A 26428-nucleotide genomic window follows, 5' to 3' on the forward strand; every position below is an offset into this window, starting at 1 on the left:
AATACACAGTGTCTGAAAAAAATGGCAAATATAAGTATGGATCACACACATTTTTATTTCAGAAGATCTAATCTGGCAGACAAAAGAAGGAAATACATGTAAATTCTCAGTGTCAGGGGACAGGTGTACTCTTGGCTGGGAAAGCAATCCAGGGACCCCATGGGAGATGGTGAAACACTAAATAAACAGGACCCTGGTCAAATGGCCTAGAGTGCATCCCTGATGCAAAACTGGAATGCTAGGCATGAGTAATACTGAGGTGCCACTGATAGGCTGGACTAGCAAAACAAAACAGGAGTGGACAGCAAATGGAAGGCTGTGGGTCTGCTGAGACTCTAAGATGCACGTGTACTCATGATCACCTCTTCCTCTGATGCCACATGATGGGAAGCAAGGTTGAGTCTTTTGGGTAATGGCATCAAATGCCCCTATTTTGATGGATGTAGAAAGCAGTGGAAGACAGGGCTGTGCCTACTAGAGATACTCATTAACAGATATAACCCAGGATGCTGAAAATGGCCAAGGCAGAACAAATAACAAAATTCTGGAACTCACTAAATAACTGAACTATTTATTAATACATGCTATGAATTGTGTCTTTTCAAAATTCACATGTTGAAGTATGGCTGTATCTGGAGTAAAGAAGTAATTAAGGTTAAATGAGGTCATAAGGGTGGAGCTTTGATCCTATAGGATTAGTGTCCTTATCAGAGGAGATGACAGAGAGCTCACTCTCTCCCTCTACCCTGTGAGGACACAGCAAGAAGGCAGCCCTCTGCAAGCCAGGACGAGAGCCCTCTCCAGGAACTGAATCCACCAGCAGCTTGATCTTGGACTTCCTAACCTCTTAAACTGGGAGAAGATAAATTTTTGTTGTTTAAGCCACCCAGTCTTTGGCATTTTGTTATAGTAGCATGAGCAGACTAATACATTGCACAGTAAATCTAATAATTTCTCATTGATAGCTATATTCAACAAAAGTTAATCTACCTCTGAAGAAAAATTTTTAAAGGTTGCTAGTTGCTAGTGAAAGGAAAATTGCAGTTCTGACCTCCAGAGGAACTGGAAACCGAAGCCATTAATCTGACCTCGTGGAGGGGATGGAGACAAAACCAGCCATATGGACAGTATGTGATTGAGCCCCAATAAAAACTCTGAACGCCAAAGGCTCAGGTGAGATTCCCTGGTTGACAATACTCCAGCCACACATTGTGGCCAGGAGGTGACACCATCTATGACTCCATGGGGAGACGACAACCAGAAGCAGCCCTGCGTTTGGACTTCTCCCAGACTCAGCCCTACGAGTCTCTTCCCTCTGCTAATTTTACTCTGTTTCCTTTCACTATAATAAAACTGTCACCATAGGTACAGTGCTTTCCTGAGTTCTGTAGTCATTCTAGTGAATCACAGAACCTGAGGATGGTCATGGACAAGTCCTCTAGGCTTTTGATTTTTCAAGGATTGTAACTTTGTGTTGGTTTTTGTTGTCAGATAGCTATTTGCCTACTAATTTAGCTTGTGGTAGTTTTAAATTATTGTGTAATCAGTTCTATCAAGCTTTCCCTTTATTGTTTTTGTTTACTTAAAAAGGCCTTTCTCACTACAAAATCATATAGGTGTTCATCTTTATTTTCTGGTTTTTTACAATGTCATTTCCTCTCATTTAACTTATTCCATTTGGGGGTTTTTTTTGTTACAAGCTGCTAGATAAAAATCTATTGTTACTTGTTTCCAAATAGTTTCTCAATTGATCCAGCACCATCTTTTGAATAATAATGTTTTTCAACATTTTATCATGTGCTAAATTTCCCCATATGCTAGGGTTTGTATGTGTGGTCACCCTATTCGGTTTGATCCATATGGCTATCTTTTCTTCTGCCACCCTTGTCTTTAGTTTCCATGGCTTTGTAATACATATTAAGATCCCATTGCATACATATTTCCTATTTCTTGTTCCTATTTAAAATCTTCTTGGCTTACTTTCCTATCTATTCTTCCATAATAAAATTTTCTGCACCCCAAGAAAATGCTTTACTCAGAACAGAAAAGAAAAATTAAACTCACTTTATCAATTCCTACCAAGCTCTCCAAATAAAATCCTACTAGAGTTTTTCACTGCAATTGCATTAAACGTGAAAATTAATTTTAGGAAATTGATATATTTACAAAACTGAATCTTTTCATGCAGAAACATGGTATCTCCCACAGTAAAAATAAATACATAAAAAAAATTTTAAGTTGGTGTTCTTCATACAGACCCAGTAAGTTTCTTGTTAACCTCAAGAAAATAAGCATTTTTATAGCTCTGAATCACATTGCTCTGTGACCTCCAGAAAATTTTCACGTCTGCCAGCATCACATAAGACTGAAAATTCTCCCTTGCCATTCTAAGCAGGTGAAAAAGTATCTCACTATGGCTTTAATTTGTACTTCTTTGACTTTTCCTGAGGTTGAATGATTACACATATATTTATTGGCTAGTTGTATTTATTTCTCTGTGGACTGTTACCTCTTGCCTATTTTCTGTATCAAGAATAATAACACTTTGACTTGCCAGGTGCAAGTATCTTTCCCAGTATGTCATTTGCCCTTTAATTTTATTACATTTTCTGATACACAGAAATTAAAATTTTTCCATCTATGCAAATATAATCTTTATAGTTTCTTCATTTATACTTAGAAAGTCCTACAATTCAAAGATCATAGAGTATTTGTGTATATTTTCTTCTAGTCATTTATATGTACTTCTATTTGTTTCATATCTCATGTTTAAATTTTAATTCCCTAATTGACATTGAATTTATATCAGTTTGTGGTATAAATGAAGAAAAGATTGGATTTTGTTTTGAGTTTTAAGGTTGGTTTGTTCAATCTGTATATTGAACCATGGACATCTTCTTTTTGGAAGTTATTCTCTGTCAAAGCTATTTGGTTTATTTAGTGATTTTTAAGTACAGAATTTCTTGGCACACACTCTTCAGTGGAGTAATAAAATGTTCTCATTATGGAAGAAATTTAAGCGATTACAGCTGAAGCTTTCTTACTAGAGTATCTGACGAGGTACATGTTAGATTAGGCGGCATTGAATATCATTCAACTGCCAGCTGCTGTCCCACCGGGGCTTTTGCGAGTCCTCTGAAAGGCTGCGAAGAGTCGCACGGGTTATTTTACCAGCACCGGCTGTAAAAATGTGTTGCTACCATTCACTTAGAAGGCTCAGTCCCCCAAGGACACACGGAATTCATTTACAAGTTTGGCTTTCTTACAAGACAGCTGCTCAACCAAAGAGAAACATGACACTCTGAGGAATCCAATGTGTCTGGCAGACCTGATCCAAGATTTCCAGCAACATATCGTCTACACAGTGAAGCTAAGGAGGAGGAAAAACCTCTCCTTACATCAAATGTGGTGCAATATAAAGAACATCAAGTTGAATGTCTGAAAACCTGGACTGGAGTCCTTGTCTATCAACAGTTTGACCTTGGGTAAATCACTTAGTGAGTTTCAGTTTTCTCTCATATAAAATGAGTGACCTCATGGGATTGTTGTGAGAACTAAATGAGAAGATCTATATGAATGTCCTGTGTAAACTGTAAAGCACTGGTCAAATATTAGTTATTATTAACCTATGATTTAACTTAAATATTCTACTTCTCTTGCCGAGGAGGAGAAGGTGGCACCTGCTGTCCTCGGCCTGTTCAGGCTGTCCTGGGGAAGCACTATCTGGACACCCACTGCCTCCCCGAGAGTCATGCCCCGCCCTGAATCACGCACACTCCCTGCCTGCAGCGCTTCCCACTGTACTGCAGTGGACGTGTCCATTAGCTTAAGCCTATGGCCTTCGTGAAATTAAGCACTGCATCTAGGGAGGAAGAGAGAAATAATGTTTATTGAGCACCTACTGTGCATCAAGCTCTGAAAGTTATGCCAGCAAAGTGGAGACGGGTGAGGACAGTCCTGTCACTTTTTTGTTTTAATGTTCAGCTGTAACAGGCTCATGAGGTCCATAGCGATCAAACATATATCACAGGCCAGAGGGTGTTCGCAGGCATGAACTACATGTCCACCCTTGGGCAATGTTAGGACTGGAAAGTGAGAATGCTACGTGCAAGTTGAGTGGAGTCAATGGAATACTTATAAAATGATGAAAAAGTTTAGCTGGCTCAAAGATTTGTTTGTGTAATCTATAAAACTTCAGCACTCTTTATATGAAACAATTCGTTCCACTTATTTTTATTCCCCTCTGGTAACCTACTTTCCTCTTATCTCCCTCCCCTCCCTTTTACAAGGAGGATTTCTCCTTCTAGCCTCAGATCTCAAGGTCTCCACCAGCCATTTTTAAAGTGGTCTTTGTTTCTTATTGAAAAAGAAATCAGACATATAGTTTTAAAAATTCAAACAGTACAAAAGATTATGCAACAAAACATAAATCTTCCTTCCTGCCTAGGGGTAGCCATTGTCATTTTTTTTCTTCCAGAAGTTTCCCCTGCATATATAGGAGCAGCAATTGAGGTTTTAATGTCAGAGAGAGGTTCTTGCACACTGCAAGGAACACTGACAGGTTCCTGTCTCCTCACTGATATTTAGTTTATTAAAGTTGTAAATTTTAAAACCTAGTTTAAAAAGTTTTTAAGTTAAAACTAGTTTTAAAAGTTTAAAACCTAGCTTAGAAAGACTTTAAGTTCAAAGTAAAATGGTTGTTATTCTATTTATAAATTGAATAATGTTGGTATAAAAGTAAGAATTATCTTTATTTGTACTTTATTTTTTAAACATTTTAAATTATATTGACAAATATAATGCATCTGATCATGTCAACCCCTTCAAGCCCCCAAAAGGGCAGTTGTAGAAGCAGAAAATTGTCAAAGCACTTGCACAACTTCTGCAAATCTAAGAAATCAAATATAAATATGACCAGTCAATTTATCTTAAACATATAATCATTACTTATAAATTCAGCTTTTTTATATATTTCAAATTAATATCAAAAGTCTAATAAAAAATACTTGGAAATATTTTCAAATCCCAAATCAATATGCCTGATCATAATGAAAAAACTTTTAAAGCATCTTAAATAATTAACAAAACATACATTACCACAGAGATTACCAATTTTTTCCTAATTTAGTACAAAAGTATTAATACTATGGGTTTGACTTACTTCACCATCCCTATTTCTAGTTAAGTACCTTCCCAGGGTTGCAAAGTCCTTTATCAAACTAATCAAGCCAGTTTCCCTCAGGGGTTTCTGAAGTCACTCAATCTAAGACTCAGGACTGAGGTTTGGTTGTGGATTCACTTTTTGGTTCAAAATTCTTGACAAGAACCCAGAACCAGATCCGGGCTCTCCTTTCAGGAAGACTCTACCCGACTCATGATAAAGTCAAAACACTGTGGGAAGGTGTTGAGAAGCAGAGACGCATGATCAGATTTGCGCTTTAAACAGGTTACTCTGGTTGCAGAATGAACCACAGATGGGAGTGCAGCAAGCAGGGAGCAGGATGCTAAGCGGTGGTGTGCTGCCGCTGGCTTGCTCTGACTCAAGGAAGTTGACTGTGCACATATCTTCCCAAGGGCACATTTAGTGGCGTCAGGTTAGTAGATTGAAAAGGCCATTGTTTGAGTATTTATACCAAGGAAACTTGCAAATGCTTCAAATTAGGGCCCACCACCCCCCACCCCCGACAAAAGCCCATTTACCAACACGCTACACTACTGCCTAGAAGGCTTCTACAGTAGACCGGGCAAGAGGGGCAGTGGCTTGATGGAGGGCGGTGACAGTGGAGGCGAAGGGGAGTGGATAGATTTGGAAAGATGTTTGCAGATGGAATTAGCAGGATTTGCTGACAGATTAGATATGGACTGGGGTAGTTAGGGAGAGGGGAGTGGTAAGAATATCTCCTAGGTCTGTTTTGTTTGTTTGTTTATTGTGGTAGCATTGGTTTATAACATTATATAAGTTTCAGATGTACATCATTATATTTCTACTTCTGTGTAGATTACATCATATTCACCACCCAAAGACTAATTACAATCCATCACCACACACATGTGCCTAATCACCCCTTTCACCTCCTGCCTGCCCCCTTCCCCTCTGGTAACCACCAATCCAATCGCTGTCTCTATGTGATTGTTTGTTGTTGCTTTTATCTTCTATTTATCAGTGAGATCATACAGTATTTGACTTTCTCCCTCTGACTTATTTCGCTTAGCATAATACCCTAAAGGTCCATCCATGTTGTCACAACTGGCTGGATGTCATCGTTTCTTATGGCTGAGTAGTATTTCATTGTGTATATATGCCACATCTTCTTTATCCCTTGATGGGCACCTAGGTTGCTTCCAAGTCTTGGCTATTGTGAACAATGCTGCAGTGAACATAGGGGTGCATGTATCTTTATGCATTCATGTTTTCATGTTCTTTGGATAAATACCCAGCAGTGGAATAGCTGGATCTTACAGTAGTTCTATTCTTAATTTTCTGAGGAATCTCCATACTGTTTTCCATAACGGCTACAGCAGTTTGTACTCCCACCAGCAGTGTATGAGTTCCCTTCTCTCTACATCCTCTCCAACATTTGTTGTTTCCTGTTTTGTTAATTATAGCCATTCTGATAGGAGTGAGGTGATATCTCACTGTAGTTTTGATTTGCATTTCCCTGATAGTTAATTATGTTGAACATCTTTTCATGTGCCTGTTGACAATTTGTATGTCTTCTTTGGAGAAAAGTCTGTTCAGATCTTTTGCCCATTTTTTAATTAGGTTGTTAGTTTTTTTGTTGTTGGGATGTATGAGTTCTTTATATATTTTGGGTATTAACCCCTTATCAGATATATGGTGTGCAAATATGTTCTCCCAATTGTTAGGCTGTCTTTTCATTTGTTGATGGTTGCCTTTGCTGTATAGAAGCCTCTTAGTTTGATGTCGTCCCATTTGTGGGGGAGAGTCCTTTGTACATTACTTGTTGCCTTTCTCTCGTAGCTTTTAGGTTTCTCTCTTTATCCTTAATTTTTAACATTTTAATTATAATGTGTCTTGGTGTGGGCCTCTTCAGGTTTATCTTGTTTGGAGCTCTCTGTGCTTCCTGTACCTGCATCCTGTTTCCTTCCTTAGGTTAGGAAAGTTTTCAGCTATTATTTCTTCAAATAGATTCTCTGCCCCTTTGTCTCTCTCTTCTCCTTCTTGGACACCTATAATATGAATGTTAGTGCACTTGATGTTGTCCCAGAGGTCCCTTAGACTCTTCTCGCTCTTTTTAATTCTTTTTTCTTTTATCTGTTCAGTTTGGGTGATTTCTTCTAGTCTTTCTTCCATCTCGCCGATCCATTCTTCTGTATCATCTACTCTGATATTGAGTCCCTCTAGTGAATTTTTCATTTCCAGTATTATTTTCTGCATTTCTGATTGATTCTTTTTTATATTTTCCAATTCTTTGTTGAAGTTCTCACTGCATTCATCCATTCTTCTCCCAAGACATCCTTATGACTTTTTGTTTGAACTCTTTGTCAGGTATATTATTTCTGTTTCATTTAGTTATTTTTCTGGGGTTTTGTCCAGTTCCCTTACTAGCAACATATTCCTTTGCCTCCTCATTTTGCTTCTTTCTCTGTGCTTATATCTATGTATGAGGTGGGTCAGCTATGTCTTCTGATCTTGGAGAGGTGGCCTTATGTAAGAGATGCCTTATGAGGCCCAGCAGTGTGCTTCCCTCTCATTACCAGTTCCAAATACACCAGGAGTGGCCCCTGTGTGGGCTACATGTGCCCTTCTGTTGCGGCAGGGTTGCTCTTGCTGCAGGCACCCAGGGAAGCTAGGCTATCCCCTTGGCCAGCTGGTTGTAATTCTCAGCTGTGTGTGGCTGCTATGGACCCTTCAGTCACTTTATCAGGCATCAGGAGCCCCAGCACAGCTGGCTGCAAGGTCTAATAGCACATTCCTGTTGCAGTTTTTCTGTTAAGTGAGTAGGCCCCCAGCGTGGCTGGTTGCTAGGCTCAGGGGCTTATAATTGCTTTAGGCCTGCAGCCTGCAAAGCTATTGTCAGCTCTCTCAGGGTTGCAGCTGATTGGGGCTGGCCCCAGGCACAGGAGGCCTCAATTGTTTCAGGCTTTGGAAGGTGGGGCCAATCCCCTATGTGGCTGTTTGAGAAGCACAAGTCTTCTGCAGCTGACAAGTCCCACTAAACACAGGGCCACACACACCATCAACACAGTCCTGCCTCATGCATGCATCCCCACCCACTGTAGTGGACACAGTCACCCCACCGCAGAGGCCCCTCTCACCCCACCAATGTCCCACACACTCCATCTAGTCCTTGCACATGCCCTGCCCCACAGAGATGGACCCATTTGCCTGGCTGCAGAGGATCCAGGCACCCAGCCTATGCAGGCCCACAAGTTGTCTGAGGGCTTGCTATTGGGTGGGGCCAGCCCCTAGGGCAGGCTGCCTGCCCTGGCTGAGCTGGATTAAATCAGAACTCTAGTAGGTGGGGCAGATGCTAGGCTAAGAGGCCAGGGGAAGAACTCCAATGGCATCTGTGTCAGCATGCCTGCACTAGTTCACAATAATGTCTGCCACCAATGTCTCAGTGGTTGGAGAGGTCTCAACTCTCATCAAGATGCACCCAGAGCCTATCAAGTGAGTCTCTTTTCACTAAGGGACTGTGCACCTTTCTTTCTGATGATTTTAGGTCACTTTCCAAACTGGTGAATTTGTGCATGGGCCCTTTAAGAGTTGGCTTTTCCCCCTTATATCCAATAAGCTTTTCTGGGGGTATTCCCCATTGTTGTTAGTAGCCAGCAAAGCCAGATATTATGAGACTCATCTCAGTTGTGCTGAGTCCAAAGGATGCTTATTGTGGTAATGCTCCCCTGCTCAGATCCCTCACTCCTCCAGGGATGGCTGCGTACCTTAGGATTGCTGCCGGCTGGCCATGAACTGCTGCAGCTTGGCCGTGACTTGTGAAGGTGGCTTTTTCCTCTCCAGAAAGGAGTTTTCTGCCTCTTCCACCTCAGTCAGGATTTTCCTTTGTTGCAGGGGTTCTTTTTATCCAGTTTTCAGTTCTCTCTCAGAGTAATTCTTCCCAAAGTAGTTGTAAATTGATTATGTCCATGGGATAAGGTGAGTTCAGAGTCTGCCTACATCATGATCTTGACACTTCTCCTTTCTTAGGTTTTGATGGTTACGTAAGTCTGAACATCAAAGGCAATATTTTTTTTATTGAGGTCATAATTTATAACATTGTGAAATTTCAGTTGTACATTATTATTTGTCAGTCACCATATAAGTGTTCCCCTTAACTCCTTAGGCTCACCCCCAATCCCCTCCCCCTCTGGTAGCCACTAATCTGCTCTCTTTGTCCATATGATAGTTTATCTTCCACATATGAGTGAAATCATATGGTGTTTATCTTTCTCTGTCTGCCTTATTTCGCTTAACATAATACCCTCAAGGTCCATCCATATAGTTGCAAATGGGATGATTTTGTCTTTTTTTATGGCTGAGTAGTATTACATTATATATATATACCACATCTTCTTTATCTATCCATCAGTTGATGGGCACTTGGATTGCTTCCACATCTTGGCTATTGTGAATAATGCTTCAATGAACATAGGGGTGCATAAGTCTCTTTGAATTATTGATTCTGATTCTTTGGATAAATACCCAGTAGTTGGATAGCTGAGTCATATGGTATTTCTATTTTTAATTTTTTGAGGAATCTCCATACTGTTTTCCATAGTGGCAGCACCAGTTTGTATTCCCACCAGCAGTGTATAAGAGTTCCCTTTTCTCCACATCCTCTTGAACATTTGTTATTTTTTGTCTTGGTGATTATAACCATTCTAATGGGTGTAAGATGATATCTCAGTGTAGTTTAGATTTGCATTTCCCTGATGATTAGCGATGTTGAACATCTTTTCATGTGCCTATTGGCTATCTGTATATCTTCTTTGGAGAAACGTCTGTTCAGATTCTCTGCCCATTTTTTGATCAGGTTGTTTGTTTTCCTGTTGTTGAGTTGTGTGAATTCTTTATATATTTTGGAGATTAACCCCTTGTCAGATATATGAGTTGCAAATATTTTCTCCTAGTTGGTGGGTTGTCTTTTGATTTTGTTCATGGTTTCCTTTGCCTTGCAGAAGCTCTTTAGTCTGATGAAGTCCCAATTGTTTATTTTTTCTTTCGTTTTCCTTGCCCGAGTAGACATGGTATTTGAAAAGATCCTTCTAAGACCAATGTCAAAGAGCATGCTGCCTGTATTTTGTTCTAGGAGTTTTATGGTCCAGTTCTTACCTTAAAGTCTTTAATCCATTTTCAATTAATTTTTGTGCACAGTGTAAGACGGTGGGCTACTTTCATTCCTTTGCATGTGGCTTTCCAGTTTTCTCAACACCATTTATTGAAGAGACTTTCCTTTCTCCATTGTATGTTCTTAGCTCTTTTGTTGCAGATTAGCTGTCTGTAGATATGTGGTTTTATTTCCGGGCTTTCAATTCTGTTCCATTGATCTGTGTGGCTGTTTTTGTGCTAGTACCATGCTGTTTTGATTACTATAGCTTTGTAGAATATTTTAAAGTCAGGGATTGTGATGCCTCCAGCTTTGTTCTTTTTTCTCTGGATTGCTTTAGCTATTCAGGGTCTTTTGTTGCCCCATTGAATTTTAGCATTCTTTGTTCTATTTCTGTGAAAAATATTATTGGGATTCTAATTGGGACTGCTTTAGGTAGTGTGGACATTTTAACTATGTTTATTCTTCCAATCCTTGTGCATGGAATATCTTTCCATTTATGTCATCATTGATTTCTTTCAATAACATCTTATAGTTTTCATTGTACAGGTCTTTCACCTCCTTGGTTAAATTTATTCCTAGATGTTTTATTCTCTTTTTTTCTATTTGCAATTTTAAATGGGATTGTATTCTTGAGTTCTCTCTCTGTTAGCTCATTATTACAGCATAGAAATGCAACTGACTTTTGTATGTTGATTTTGTGTCCTGGAACTTTGCTGTAGTTGTTGATTATTTCTAATAGTTTTCTGATGGCTTCTTTAGAGTTTTCTATATATAAAATCATATCATCTGCAAACAGCAAGAGTTTCACTTCTTGATTGCCAATTTGGATATCCTTTATTTCTTTTTCTTGCCTAATTGCTCTGGCCAAAACCTCCAGTACTATGTTGAATAAGAATGGTGAGAGTGGACACCCTTATCTTGTTCCTGTTCTCAGAGGTATGGCTTTCAGTTTTTCACTGTTGAGTAAGATGTTGGCTGTGGGTTTTTCATATATGGCCTTTATTATGTTGAAGTACTTTCCTTCTATACCTATTTTATTGAGAGCTTTTCTCATCAGTGGATATTGGATCTTGTCAAATGCTTTCTCTGCATCTAGTGAGATGATCATGTGGTTTTTATTCCTCTTTTTGTTAATGTGGTGTATCACATTGATTGATTTGTGGATGTTGAACCATCACTACATCCCTAGTATAAATTCCACTTGATCATGATATATGATCCTTTTAATGTATTACTGTATTTGGTTTGCCAATTTTTTGTTGAGGATTTTTGCATCTATGTTCATCAGCAATATTGGCCTGTAGTTTTCTTTCTTTGTGTTGTCTTTGCCTGGCTTTGAGATCAGGGTGATGTTGGCACCGTAAAATGTGTTAGGATGGGTTCCATCTTCTTTAATTTTTTGGAATAGTTTGAGAAGGATAGGTATTGAATCTTCTTTGAATGTCTGGTAGAATTCTCCAAAGAAGCCAGCTGGTCCTGGACTTGTATTTTGGGGAAGGGTTTTGGTTACTGTTTCAATCTCTTTGCTTGTGATTCATCTATTCAGATTCTCTAGTTCTTCTTGATTCAGTTTTGGGAGGTTGTATGAGTCTGAGAATTTATCCATCTTTTCTAGATTGTCCAGTTTGTTGGCATATAGTTTTTCATAGTATTCTCTTATAATCCAAAGGCAAGATTTCGAGTTTGACTTTGAGACAGAGAATGTCCTGGACTCAGACAATGAGGTGATTTTAAAACCACACTCTGCAGTTTTCAGTCACACATGACCTGGCCCAAGCCCACCCCCCCTACTCATTCTGAGCCATTCTCTTCCTCTCTGTGTAGACTCCAGCCCCACTTGCTACCTTTCAGTTCCTCATTTAGAAGACTCATTTAGCCTCCAGGCCTTCCTGCGTCCTGTTCCCTCAGCCCAGAGTGTTCTTATCACATTTCTCTGCATGGCTGGCTTGTTCTTTCCCTCAGGTCCCTGCTAATACAGGAGACCTGTAATGCTCAAAGTATGCCTCCCTCCAACCTTATCCTCCCTATTTTTTTCCATTCTGGTACTTATCACAATTTACAATCATCTATTTACATGTCTACTCGTTCGTGTTCTGTCTCCCTCACTGGACTGTAAGCTTTTGTTATTGGTCTCTGATTCCTCAGCATCTAACACAATTTGATGACTAAATAGATAAACAAGAGGAGTAGCCTGGCACAGCCTGTAAAGAGCAGACACCAATTTTGTACCACCTTTGCAGTGTAGACTTCTAAGCACTTGCAATAAATGTCTGTATTTAGGAAAACTGTCAAGACTCTGCAAGTAACTCATCTGCAGAGCAGGGTGTGACAGGCAGGGGCAGGTCCAGGCCTGGGGCCCGTCACACTGCCTGGGCTCTCTCATTTTCCCAAGTCTAAGTCTAGCTAAAGAACTAAGAAGTTCTCACAGTGAAGGTGACAGCTAAATAGGGACTCAAAGAATGAATGTGTTATATTTCTATAGTAGTTCCAGCTCACAAAAGGATACTCACATTTTTTGTGAATTCTTACATTAACCCTGTGAAGTGGGCAGAGCCGAGATCACTCTACTCTGGGTAGAGATGAGGGAGATAAAAGGAAAACATCCCGCCCAGGTTCATGCGGCTAACGAGCGTAAAACTAAGTTAAAGTCCAGGTCATCTGCCTCCAAGCTCAGAAGTACTTTTGTACACCCACCCTGGGGCAAATAAATGGAGATATAAAGGAAATAAAAAACACAATGCCTGACCTAATAAAGTTAAAAACTTGCACCTAGAAAACAATTTAAGACTGTTCCCACCATCCGTACATCAGCCTGAGTGGACAGGCTGTATGTAGGAACTCAGAGATAAAGGAGAGCGTGTAGGCTGATAGCTAGGAGAAGCTGTTACAGAAGATGAATTTGAGTTCTGCAGACCATCCTGTGACCCCATCAATGTGGAGGAGTAGATTTGAGTTCACTGTGTCCCCACCATGCTCATCTCCTTGACTTTCACTGATGAAGACATTTCAGAACAAAGAGCCTCTTTTCTAATCAAAACATGCTATCCATGCAAATAGCTGACATTGTTACAACCAGCAGGACTCTTCTCACCCCAATTATTTCAAGATCAGTCTTGCATCCTCTTGTTTCTTTCTTCTGCTCTGCCATTTTCTACCTACAACATTCAATTCCTATTGACCCAGCACATCTGGATTTCTTCTCCATAATCCCCTACCACACCAAAATAGGACTCTGTCATTAGTGATCACAGCTGCCTTCCTGTCGATTGCTGGCTACCTTCAGTGTGTGCTATAGGGGACACCATTGGCCTCCAACCACCCCGTCTCCTCAGAGAGTGTTTTTCCTCATTTTACTTGTTTGCATTGTGTGCTCCTCATACCAGGTCCTAAATAGACTAAAAACAGATTTATTTTTAAATAAACATTGTTTCCAGATGTAATCTGTAAACATCGTGAAACGAGACATTTTAAACTCTCTTAAAAATTATATAATCTGTCAGGTTTAAAACCCATTAAGGCAAAATACAGGCTATATTTATATAATTTAACATAAATTACTAAAATCCTAAATTCTAAATAATTTCATCACAAGGTGAAGATGCTCAAAATCCCATGAAAAAATACTCTAATTCTCAAAAATAAATAATAAAGATGGGAAATAGAATATGAGCTACTTGTCAGATGGTTGCTAACCCCCTTGGGTGCTGCTCAGAGCAGGGGGAACTCCTCTCCTGCCGCTCTGGCTGAGTGAAACCGGAGGTCTCCACCACCCAGCAGGCTCCTCATCTTTCATCCCATGACCCACCGTTTCTCCTGCCTGCCCTTTCCAGATTTCTCCTCTCTACACATTTTCTTTCCCACTCGTGCTTTTCCTCTTTTCATCCCTTTTCCTCTCCCCTTTCATTTCTCTTCCCATTCTCTACCTTAGGCTCCTTTCCTGCCCTTCCTTACACCACCCATCCTTTGTCACCCAAAGGCTATAAAATTAAGCCAAAAAATAAACTGTTATTACTTGTCTTGAGAACTCTTAGTTTTGATTTTAAAAGCAGGTACTTTGAATGTTTTCTATTTTTCACTCTAAAATAAAAATATGCTTTTTCATGTGTGGGTATCTATGGATGGGCGTTTGTGCCCATGTGTGTTCGTGATGTTCCCCCTGGGGATTAATGAACCTTGAAAGAAGAAAAGAGTGCCTGCTCTAGGATTGTATTACCTCTCATATCTGCTTGAACTCAATTATCTCTTCCGGATGCGCAGACAACTGTAGACAGCGTCCTGAGGAGGGGGCTGATGAGTTCTTACCAGGTTTGCTGAAACTGGTCATGCCCCTCTTCCACTTGAAGCAGCTCCAAAGAGATAGATTAAGACTCTGGTTCCCAACCACTCCAAAGTAGGGCTGGAGAGGGAATTTTATGCAGCAGCCTGGAAAACTGAGGAATGAGAGGAAGTCAGTGGTGTGCTGGTAATGATTAACAGCCGGGTCTGAAGGCAAGGGCAGGGGGAGGTAAACTGCTGAGTTGTAGCATTCGCTGATTTCTATGGGATAAATGCTCCTATAGTGACCAATTTCAAGCTGCCAAAGCGACATCTCTGAACACTAAGTTGGGAGTCGATGCACAGTAAGCCCGCTGTTACATAGTATTTCCACCACACAGATACAATAGTATAAATAACCTCGAGAGACAGATAACAGTAAAATGTGATAAAATAATCAGAAAGTGATGAGTTTTGAGTACTTTTACCTACGTTTACAGTATAACTTATTTAAGTGTAAGTACATGTAACTCAATTTTTAATAATGGCTATATTTAACAACCAGCTTGTGAAACTTCTGAAAATTTAATATTCTGCTCTCACAAACTGGTATAAGCCAGCTCCCGCACACCCCTTGAGGAAAATCATTACCTCTTATCCAGTTACATGGGAAAGGCCAGCTGCTCGGATCAAATGGAATTTTCAAAGCTGTAGCAATAACGGAATGGAAGGAGGCCTCTTTACAAATATGAAGGAAAACAAGCATGCAAGAGAGTTCTTATTGGTGTTGGAGAGTTCTTATTTGTGTATAAAGATTGCTTCTTCAGCCAGAAAAATATCTTGTCAGTGCCTGTGATGCACCAAACACTGCCTCTACCACCAGCTCAGCCTGCCCCAATCATCACTTTCATCAAGGCCCTCCACACCGTGCCTCACCAACTCGTCTCCAGTAAAATCCACTTGGCCCAGACTGACTTAAGCGTTGTTCCCCAAGCACACATCTTCTTAGCCCCAAAAGCTCTGGCTGTTCTTCCTAGCTGAGAAGCCCCTTGCCTTCCTCTCTTTCCAAGTCCTGCCCACATTTCAGGACCAGTTCACATCCTCCCTCTTCCTTGAGATCTTCTCCAACTTCTCAGCCTCAGGATCAGGGCTCCCACAGCTCTGGTTGACTGCATGTCTCTTAGTCTGCATTCCGTGTGTATGCCCCCATGACATATTTCCTCCCCAACCAGATTTTAGTTCCTGAAGAAGAGGAGCCATCATTTACACCCCTTCTATTAGCTTCTCATCAGCATCTAGTTCTAGCTTCTTCTATCACAGTTTTGGACACTTATAAGAGCTCAATAAGCACCTTCTGAGGAGAATGAATGGGCATAAAGATGCAATCTCTTCTCTAAAAAGCGCAGTATGACAAGACAAGAAAGTCTTGGCCAGTTTTACTCCCAGCTTTATCCCTAACTCCTCATCAGACACCAGCTGATTCACCAGTAACGTAAGGGATTACAGAGAAAGCTCATTTTCAGCCAGTATTTACCACTACATTCCTGCCAGGTGGTAAACATCTGGTACCCCAAATCCCCTACCCAATGCCTCCAGTTCCCCATCCCAACCACTCAACCCTGCCCCTGGTGTGCCTTAGACCTTTCTACAATTCAGCAGCTAAAGGTCCTTTAAAATGTACTCAGGATTTTGTTTTATTTAGGTGTGAAGAAGCCACAGATCAGGGGATGCTTACCACTAAAAATATAGTTTGTTACTCACAGTTCTGAAGACAAGGGGTCTGCCACACTACACAGGACCGTATAGGGAAGCACCAGGGTCAGTCAAAAAGCAGAAGGAGTGAGGGGAAAGCATGACCAAAAGCCTTTATTGCAGTTTTCACAGGAAGGAATGGGCAAGGCAGGGCAAGCAGCTGAGCAAGCTTAGGACTGGATAGTGTGAATAATTTCAGTGGGCTCTCTGGGTGATACAGATGGTCCCTAGTTATCCAGTACCTAGCCCTGTCCAGGGGGACAGTGTCGCAGAATTCAGAAGCCAGATAAAAGGAGGTGAATCTGGGATATGGACTCGGGATTGGTTGGTTTTTATATTGAAAGCATGCTCATAGGCAAGTTGTGTGTTTTCTCTAGGAATTAGCTAACACTGAGAGGGGCAGACTCTCCCCAGTCAGCAAGGCCTCAAATTGTCAAAGCATCATAAAATACAGAAAATAAAAACATAATTAAAACAAAAGGGTTAATGCCTAGCACAACAAGCGGAATCTCCCACAGGCCTACCCCAAGATTTGCTGAGCTCCAGGACAGAACACTTAGACAGGTTCACATGCCAAAAGTACAAATACTTTAAAGTTATAAATCAAGCTCGCTGTTAAATAAAATACATTCAATCCTCTTTTCTTGAGAATTATATCAGTTATATCCTTGACAATCCCAACCTAGGATCCCCAATGTAATCATGGGAATCTCTGACTCATTAACCATAGCATAAAAGGTCTAACTGAAATTGTTACTTCACTTATGATAAGTTACAGGAGTAATGAAATGTCAAGTTTCTTTGCTTTAGGTTGGAATTCAAGTTGGTTTTAAAGACATAAAAGGGATAAAAGTAAGAGGATGGAAGAAGAGAGAGCATGCAAATGCTAATCAAAAGAAAAGGTAAGTGGCTATATTAATATCAGACAAAGTAGACTTCAAAACAAGGACTATTATCACAGATTAAAAAAATATTTCATATTGAGAAAAGGGTCAATTCACCAAAAAGCACAACAATCTTAAATGTGTATACACCTAATAACAGAACTTCCAAAACTTAAAACAGACACAAATGGAACTGAAATGAGAAGTAGCTAAATCCATATTCAACATTCCTCTCACAGTAATTGATAGAAGTAGACAGAAAATCAGTACCAATATAGAAAACCTGAACACTACTATAAACCAGTTGACATAATTTATCTTTACAGAACACTCTACCCAACAACAGCAGACAATAATTTTTTTAAGTGCACATGGAACGTTCACCATGATAGACCATATTCTGGCCCACAAAAAAAAACCTTAACAAATTTAGAATAATTGAAATTATACTAAATATCTCTTGGATCCTAATGGAATTAAATGAGAAATTACTAAAAACAAAGATATCTAGTAAATATCCAAATATTTGGAAATCAAACAACACACTTCTAAATTACCCATGGGTCAAAGGGAAAGTCACAAAGGAAATTAGGGTGGAAAATTGAATGAAAATTAAAATACAACATGTCAAAATTTGTGAGAGGCATTGAAAGCAGTGGTCCAAGAGAACTTGTAGTATTAAATGCTTATATTGGAAACGAAGAATGTCTCAAATCAATGACCCAATCTTGCACCTTAAAAACTAGAAAAAAGAGCAAAATAAACCCAAAGCAAGGAAGTAGAAAGAAGGAAGGAAGGAAAGGATTGAGGTAAGAGCAGAAATCAATTAACGTTGAAAATAGAAAAATAATCTCATACTCAAAAAGAAAAGCTGTCAGCTCTATGATCAGGAACAAGATAACGATGCCTGCTTTCACCATTTTTATTCAACACAGAATTGGAAGTCCTAGCCAGAGCAATTAGGGGAAAAAAAAGAAAGAAAAGGCATATAAACTGGAAAGGAAGAAGTAAAACTATCATTATTTGCAGATGACATGATATTATATATAAAAAACCCTAAAGATTCCACCAAAAAACTGTTAGAACAAATAAACAAATTCAGTAAAGTTACAGGATATGAAATCAACACACAAAAGTCTGTTGCATTTTTACACACTAATAATGAACTATCAGAAAGAGAAAATAAGAAAACAATCCCATTTAAAATTGCACCAAAAAGAATAAAATACCCAGGAATAAATTTAACCAAGGAGATGAAAGACCTGTATATTGAAAACTACCAGATATTAAAGAAAGAGAAATTGAAAAAGTCACAAATAAATGGAAAGATATTCTATGCTGACAAATTGGAAGAATTAATGTTGTTAAAATATCCATACTACCCAAAGCAATATATAGATTCAATGCAATCCCTATCAAAATTCCAATGGCATTTTTCACAGAAATAGAACAAACAAAAGGAGAAAATTAATGAAACCAAAATCTAGTTCTTTCAAAAGTTCAGTACAATGGATAAATCCCTAGCCAGACTGACCAAGAATAATAGAGAAGACATGAGTTACCAACATCAGGACTGAAAGAAGGGACCACTACTGATCCCACAGACATTAAAAACATGATAGTGGGGGGCCATCCTGGTGGCGCAGTGGTTAAGTTCACACACAGCTTCAGCGGCCCAGGATTCGCTGGTTCGGATCCCAGGTGTGGACATGGCACTGCTCATCAAGCCATGCTGTGGCAGGTGTCCCACATATAAAGTAGAGGAAGATAGGTATTGATGTTAGCTCAGGGCCAGTCTTCCTCAGCAAAAAAGAGGAGGATTGGCAGCAGATGTTAGCTCAGGACTGATCTTCCTCAAAAAAAAAAAAGACATGATAGGGAAATTCTAGGAAAAATTCTATATTTATAAATTTGACGATATAGATGAAATGGACCGATTGTTTGATAAACAAACTATCAAACTCACTCTGGAAGAAATGGATATATTTCTATTAAATAAGTCTATGTATTTCTTATGTGTATTATATCTATTAAAGAAATTGAATTTGTAGTTGTAAGCCTTCCAAAAAGGATACTCCAGGGCCAGATGGTGAAGTCTACCAAACATTGATAGAAGAAATAACAATTCTACACAGTCTCTTCCCAAAAGAGAAAAAGAGGGAACACTTAACACATTTTATGAGGTTAGCATTATCCAATACAATCAGATAAAAACATTAAAAGTAAGAAAATATCAAACCAATATCCCTCATGAACATAGATACAAAAATCTTACATAACATTAACAAATTGAACCCAACGATACACAAAAAGGATAATATGTCACAACCCAGTGTGGTTTATCCCAGAAATGCAAGGCTTACTCAACATTTGAAAAGCTCAATGTAACTCACCATATCAACAGTCTAAAGAAATACCACATGAGTATCTTACTGGATGCAGAAAAAGCATTAGAATAAATTCACTATCCATTCATAATAAAAACTCTCAGGAAACTAGGAATAGAAGGGAACTTCCTTAAGCTAATAAAAGGCATCTAAGAAAAACCAACAGCTGACTTCATACTCAATGATGAGAGACTAAATGCTTTCCCCCTAAAATTGGGAAGAAAAGAAGAAGGCCTTCTCTTACCACTCCTATTCAACATTGTACTGAAAGTCTTAGCCAGTATAATAATACAATGAAAAGAGGTAAATAACATATAGATAAGAAGGGAAGAAACAAAAATATCTCCATTTATAGACAACATGATACTCTATGTCAAAAAGTTCAAGAATCCACAAAAAGCTCCTAAAACTAATAACTGAGTTAGCAAGATGGCAGGATACAGGTCAATATACAGAAACCAATCTTTTTCCTTTATTTCAGCAACGAACAATTCAAATTTGAAATTTAAGAAATACTACCTACAATAGCACCAAAAATAAGCAAAGTACTTAGGTATAAACCTAACAAAATATGTGCAGAATCTATCTGCTAAAAACTGCAAAAGATTGATGAAAGAAACCAAAGAAGATCTAAATAAATGCAGAGACATACAGTATTCATGCATTGGAAGATTCAATATTGTTAAGATTTCAGTTCTCCCCAAACCAATTTATAGTCAATGCAATCCCAATAAAAATTACAGCAGGACTTTTTGTAGATACAGACAAGCTGATGCAAAATTTTATATGGAAAGCCAAAGGAACCAGAACAGTACAAAAAAAAAAAATAGAAAAAGAACAAAGTTGGAGATCTCATACTACCTAATTTCAAGACTTACAGTAGTCAAGACACTATGAAAATGGCAAACGAATAGAAATATAGATCAATAAAATAAAACTGGGATTCCAGAAGTAAACCCTTGTATTTACGGTCAATTGATTTTTGACAAAGCTACAAAAGCAATTCAATGGAGAAATTATGGTATTTTTAACAAATTGTGCTGGAACATTTGGACATTCACATGCAAATAAGGGCATATATACATACATACATACAAAGGCCTTGACCTATACCTCACACCTTAAACAGAATAAACTTAAAAAGGATCATAGACCTAAATGTAAAATTTAAAGCTAATAAAATTCTAGAAAAAAAGTAGCTTGCATTCTCATCACAAGAAAAAAACAATTCTGTATCTATGTATGATGAAGGATGTTAATTAGATTTATTGCGGTGTCCATTTTGCAACATACACAAATATTGAATCATTACGTTATATGCTTGAAACTAATATAATAGCGCATGTCAATTATACCTCAGTAAAAAAAAAAGTAGCTTACTCAACCCGAACACACCCTATTGCCATTAGACCCATAACTAGGGTTAGATTTCAGCATGTTCCGCTGGCCTGGAAGTGGCAGCAGGTCTCTGAGTATAATTGGTACTGAGCCCAGGTTCCCAGATTTGCCTCTTCTTCCAGGGAGTCACTACTTGCTCTGAAGAATGAGTATGAGCCAAGATCATCTAAATATTATGTCCTCACAAAACACATGTTATGAAACAGCCTGAGGTACACATAGCTCCCATCTCTAACCTTGTTTCTTTTCAGTGATTATTCCCTCCTTTGACCCACAGTTGCTAGCTCCAATTTAGGACCTAAGATTGAAGTGCAAGACAAACCTCAGTTCAGAAAGGAAGGTGGAAAAGTTTGTTCTTGCAGAATATATCCACCTGAACACTGAAATACCCAGCCTCGCTTCTTAGTTGTTATTCATTGCTACCGGTAAATATTTGTTAAGTAATCAGAAGAGATTTACTGGGCAATTAAAATAGATCATGTGCTATGCAGCCATGAGAAAATAGTAAGCTAGAGTCCTCAGCTCTCAAGAGTCCATTCTAGGTGAAGAGTAAACACATGCCTTTATATTTTTCACAGATTGTGCTTACTGGAGCGATTCCAAACTCTTTTCATTGGGTGACATTCCTCTGTGTAACTAAATTTTCCAGACTCCACATGGGCAGAGAGAATACCCTACAACTCAAAGTGCTCCTGAGGGAAGCAGGGGTTGTACTTACACTGGAGGAGGACAAAGGTAGATGGAATCTGAAAGAGCAGATGGTTAGGGCTCAGAGTCCAACATCATGGAACTGATCTCCATAGGACAGCTAGCACTGCTACACTGCCCCCACACCTCCAGTTGTCCCACAAGCAGGTATTGTTAGTGACCAAGGTAAAATACAGGAGTGTGGGCCACCACTGCCTAAGAACTACTCGAATCTTCCTGATTTGAGTTAGCTGTATCTTAATAGGCAGAAAATTATTTTAATCATACACTTGAATAATAATGTAAAAGAAAAAGAGGTGGGAAAGAAGAAATGTTTAGAGGAAAAAGGATGAAAAAACAGAGAAGAGGTGGGGCCAACCCATTGGCATAGTTTTAAATTTTAAATAAATCAGTCTCTTGAAATTTCAAGCAAATTGGCCCTCCTATAAAAAGGCAGCACTAATGATATTCCTTCCAGGTGCCTCCAACTAGAAGTGTGCGTTGTTGATTGTTTATCTTCTATTACAGATGAATCAGCCAGCTCCCCTTTATCAGATAAAGACATTACACATAAGAAAATTTCAAAACCAGGGTTTTGAAAGACACTGATTGAGAATCTGGAGCCTAGTGTTTATTGAGGTTATCTTGGCCCAGAATCACCTTGCAGAGCAAGTAGTGACTCCCTGAATAAGGGAAAATCTGGAAACCTGGGCTCGGCACCAGTTATACTCAGAGAGCTGCTGTCACTTCCAGGCCAGTGGAACATGCTGAAATCTAACCCTCGTTATGAGTCTAATGGCAATAGGAGGTGTTTGGGGTAGGTTTTAAGAAGTATGGTCATCCTCTCCTGTGAGGTATCTGCTCTCAGGTAGGTAATTAGAGGGTTTTTGAGAGAGAGGAAAAAAAGACTCTTCAGATACACAAGTGCAGGCAAGGGAGACTCAGAGTGACTCAAGATTCTCAGTTTCATTTAAGTCTAACCAGAATTCTCCACTTCAAGTTTTGGGATCTCATTCCTTTCTGATCAATCCCCAACTTTCACACGGGAAATCTGGCAAGGCTGTGATTTCTACTGATGTAATTCTGCAACCTGCATAATTAAATTGTGCATTTGATTTTCAATAATATCAGCTCTGTGACTACAAGAAATAAAAGACTCTTTTAGGGCTGTCTGGAAGCTCTCTGGTTCTCAGACAAGAATTGAACCAAGAGTTTAAGGATCTGAGGTTTTCATTTTCTTTCTGTAAGCACTCCACTATACTCTGAAATATCCATCCTACACCAGGGTCTTTGCAGTGATCAACACTGCCACAACAGTCAAGTTCAGCAGCCTCCTCAGCCCCCAAAGCACATGCTTCAGTTGGCATTTCATCCCATCAACCATGTGTGATGGTTTGATTGTGATGCCATTGAATGTCATGTATTATTAGCATTGCACTTCCCATTGGCAAGGGGCTCAGAGCAAACCAACTCCAAAAACCAATCTTTTAGAGTTTTTCTCCTAGGACTACTCATAGTACCATTTCCATTTCAGTCAGGGTCCAGCCAAGAGACGGAAATCACACAGTAACTCAAACAGGGAAAGCATAATATAAAGAACTGTTCACTTGGTAAAAAGGTGTTTAGCTACTGAAAAGGGTAAAAGAGAATTTTTGGTGTAATAGAGGTGGCAACTGCAGGCCACGGCTGTCACTCTCAGACATGAGGGCAAAGTAAACAAGGAGGAAACTTCAAAACATAGAAAAGGGCCGCACTGAGCTAATTCAGGCCTCTATGCAATGGGTCATCTGCTGCAGAAAAATGTCACCCCTGCGGGGATGAAGAAAAAAACCTTCTGGAGGACAAACACTCTCTGGAGCCATGGGACCAAGCCGCCACCACAAGGAAGACTGGCTGCCCCAGCTGTATGCTGATCCACTCACTGCCATATAGGAAGAAAAAAAAACAGGAAAAAGATAAGTCTCTCTTCCTTCTCCAGCCTCGAGAATCCCTTCAGCACACCCTCCACTCTCAAGTGGCTGAACCTAACATAAATCTGTCTGGCAGAGAAAAGATGTAGTTTGCAGAGTATAGCTCTGGGATCATAAAGTAGGACAAAGAAAGGTGGATTTGGAGCTAAGGCGACATAAATTAATAACTGGAACACCTGAATACAGAGGCTGGGAGTAAAGATGGAGAGGGGTGAATAACCACAAAATACACCTAGGAGGCAGAATAACTTGAGCTTGGTGTTAAGACTCCTGCGGGAGATGAGTAGAAAGAGGAGTCAGAATGAGCTTCTAGAGAGAAAGGGAAAATTGGAGATATTCAGTCTTGTATCAAACTAGTTTGTTTTGGTGGGGGAGGTAGGGAATTAAGAATTACATTTTAGACATATTTCATATGTCTATGACACACTCAGGTCAAAGTGACAAGTGGGCAGATACATGACAATACATACCTTGAGCTTGGCTGGAGATAAAAATGAGCATCATCAGTATATAGATGTTATTTAAGGTCACACGACTAGATGATATCACCTACAGAGAAACGGTAGTTAGATAAAAGGGTCAAGGAATGTGCCCTGAGAAGCTCTAACACTTAGAAATCAGAGAAAAGATGAGGAGCCAGTAAAGGAAACAGGGAGAGCAGCCAAATGAGAGAAGAGAAAAACAATCAGGGGAGGTTGGTGTTATGAGGCAGCGAAAGAAGTGTTTTCCAAAAAAGTGGTCAACTCTGTCAAAGACATTGAAAGTAAAGAAAAGCTTCCACTGGATTTAACAAGATGAGTTTTAATGGATAGAGGAAGAAAAAGGGAGAGAAGAACAGAGAAGTGAGGGGTAGCAGGACGAAATGTTGGGTCAAGGCAGGACTTTTAAACTGAGCTGTCCAATATGGTGGTCACTAGTCACAGGTGGCTATTGAGAACTTGAAATGTGACTAGTGCAAATTGAGATGTCCTCTAAGTATAAATTACACACCAGATTTCAAAGACTTAGTACAAAAAATATATAAAATATCTCATCAATAATTTTATATTGATTGCATGATAAAATGATAATATTTTGTATATATTAGGTTAAATAAAATACACTGAAATTAGTTTTACCTCTTTCTTTTTACTTTTTTAACTTGGCTACCATAAAATTTTAAATTATATATGTTGCTCACTTTGCATCCCTGTTGGAAAGAACTGTACTAGAGCACGTTTGTATGCTAATGGAATGACCAGTAGAGAAGCAGAGATTGATGATGTAGAAAGAGAAAGAGTAAGCAGAAGAGGGAAGACCTTAATAAGCTTAAGTAGATGGGGGGTGGGGGGACCTGGGAATCACAGATAGATAGACAGATAGAGAGAAACAGATGTACACAGGTAGATATTTGTCACATCCTTTAAACAGAATATCCATTATTTCAAATGGCCATGAAGCACTAATAAACACTTATCAAGGTCTAGGTTGCAAATAAAATCTCAATATGTTTCCAAAGGTACAGACCACATTGGAATAAAACAAGAAATTAAGAAAAAGATAGCAAACCCAATCTAATCACACAAACATTATAAAACGGTTTTCTAAATAGCTCTTGGGTTAAAGTGGAAATCAAGGCTAAAATACAGAATGTTTAGAAATCAATAAAAAATACTACATTTCAAAACTTATGGGATACCACCAATGCCTTAACTGAAAGGGAAATTCAGAGCTTTTAGTGATGTTATTAACATATAGAGAAGACTGAAAGTAAAGACCTAAGCATTCAATTCGAGAAACTAAAAAAAAAAAATCAAAATAAACCAACGGAGAAAGGAGAAAGAAACCAATAAATATAAAAATAGAAATTAATAAACTAAAAGTATAGCAAAACAAAACTGTATAGACCTGACAAACACAACAATAGCTTCATTTTGGTTTTGTCTTTGAATACTACAACACGGAAAGCATTAGCAAGCCTGACCAAGAGAAAAACACGGAGAAGCACAAATATGATGAGAAAGAAAATATAACTGAAAATAGATTTGTTAAGTTCCAAAGTTTGCAACATATGCCAGTAAATTAGAAAATCTATAAGAAATAGATATTTTTAGGACAATATAAATTACTAACATTGGCTCACTAAGAGAGAAAATTAGCTCAATAATCAGAGAACTTGAAAATGTAACAAATGATCTAACTTCAAAAAAAGCACTAGTTCCAGACTGCTTTACCAAAATATCTAACATATCTTAAAGAACAAATAATTCCTGAGTTATTTAAATTAATCAAATAATAACAATTATGACAAGCTTCCCAATTTACTTTATAAAGAAGTTTAACCCTGATACTAAAAGCTAACAATGCCAGGAAAAATAAAATAATATAAATCTTGGGTCACTTTCACTTTGAATAAAAATTTAAAAATCCAAAGTAAAATATTAGTAAGTCTAATTTATTGGACTATAGCATACTTTTGACAGCAAGTTACAGAAACCCTGACTCAAACTATCTTTAAAAATAAGGATATTCCTTGCCCTCAGCGGGAAGTCTAGAGGTAGAATAAGTTCCAGGATGAGTTACAGCTCAATGATGTTATTAAGAATCCAGACCTTTTCCATCTTTCTTCTCTGCCACTCTTGGTGTTATCTCATTCCTGGTTTTATAGTAACATGACTGCAATTTTTCCAAGCATCCAGGCACAATTTCCAAAGGAAGATGAAAAACTGACTCCCTTTGATTTTCACTTAGGAGTAAGAACACTTCCCAGAAGTTCCCCTGGTGGTTGTTATGTCTCATTAGCAAGAGTTGGATCAAATGCCCAT

At 38.8% G+C, this 26428-nt stretch overlaps 1 long non-coding RNA gene across 1 annotated transcript in view; it reads right to left on the reverse strand.

The window, feature by feature from the left end:
* The window catches only part of LOC124250630 (uncharacterized), a 58422-nt gene that overhangs the window by 20765 nt on the left and 11229 nt on the right, over positions 1-26428 (reverse strand). The window contains exon 2 of the long non-coding RNA XR_006891586.1: positions 14506-14722. This is a non-coding gene — a long non-coding RNA (uncharacterized LOC124250630). The remainder of the gene's footprint in view (positions 1-14505; positions 14723-26428) is intronic.

This window comes from Equus quagga, chromosome 13 (genome assembly GCF_021613505.1).
Source record: "Equus quagga isolate Etosha38 chromosome 13, UCLA_HA_Equagga_1.0, whole genome shotgun sequence".
In the NCBI taxonomy this organism is placed as follows: Eukaryota; Metazoa; Chordata; class Mammalia; order Perissodactyla; family Equidae; genus Equus; species Equus quagga.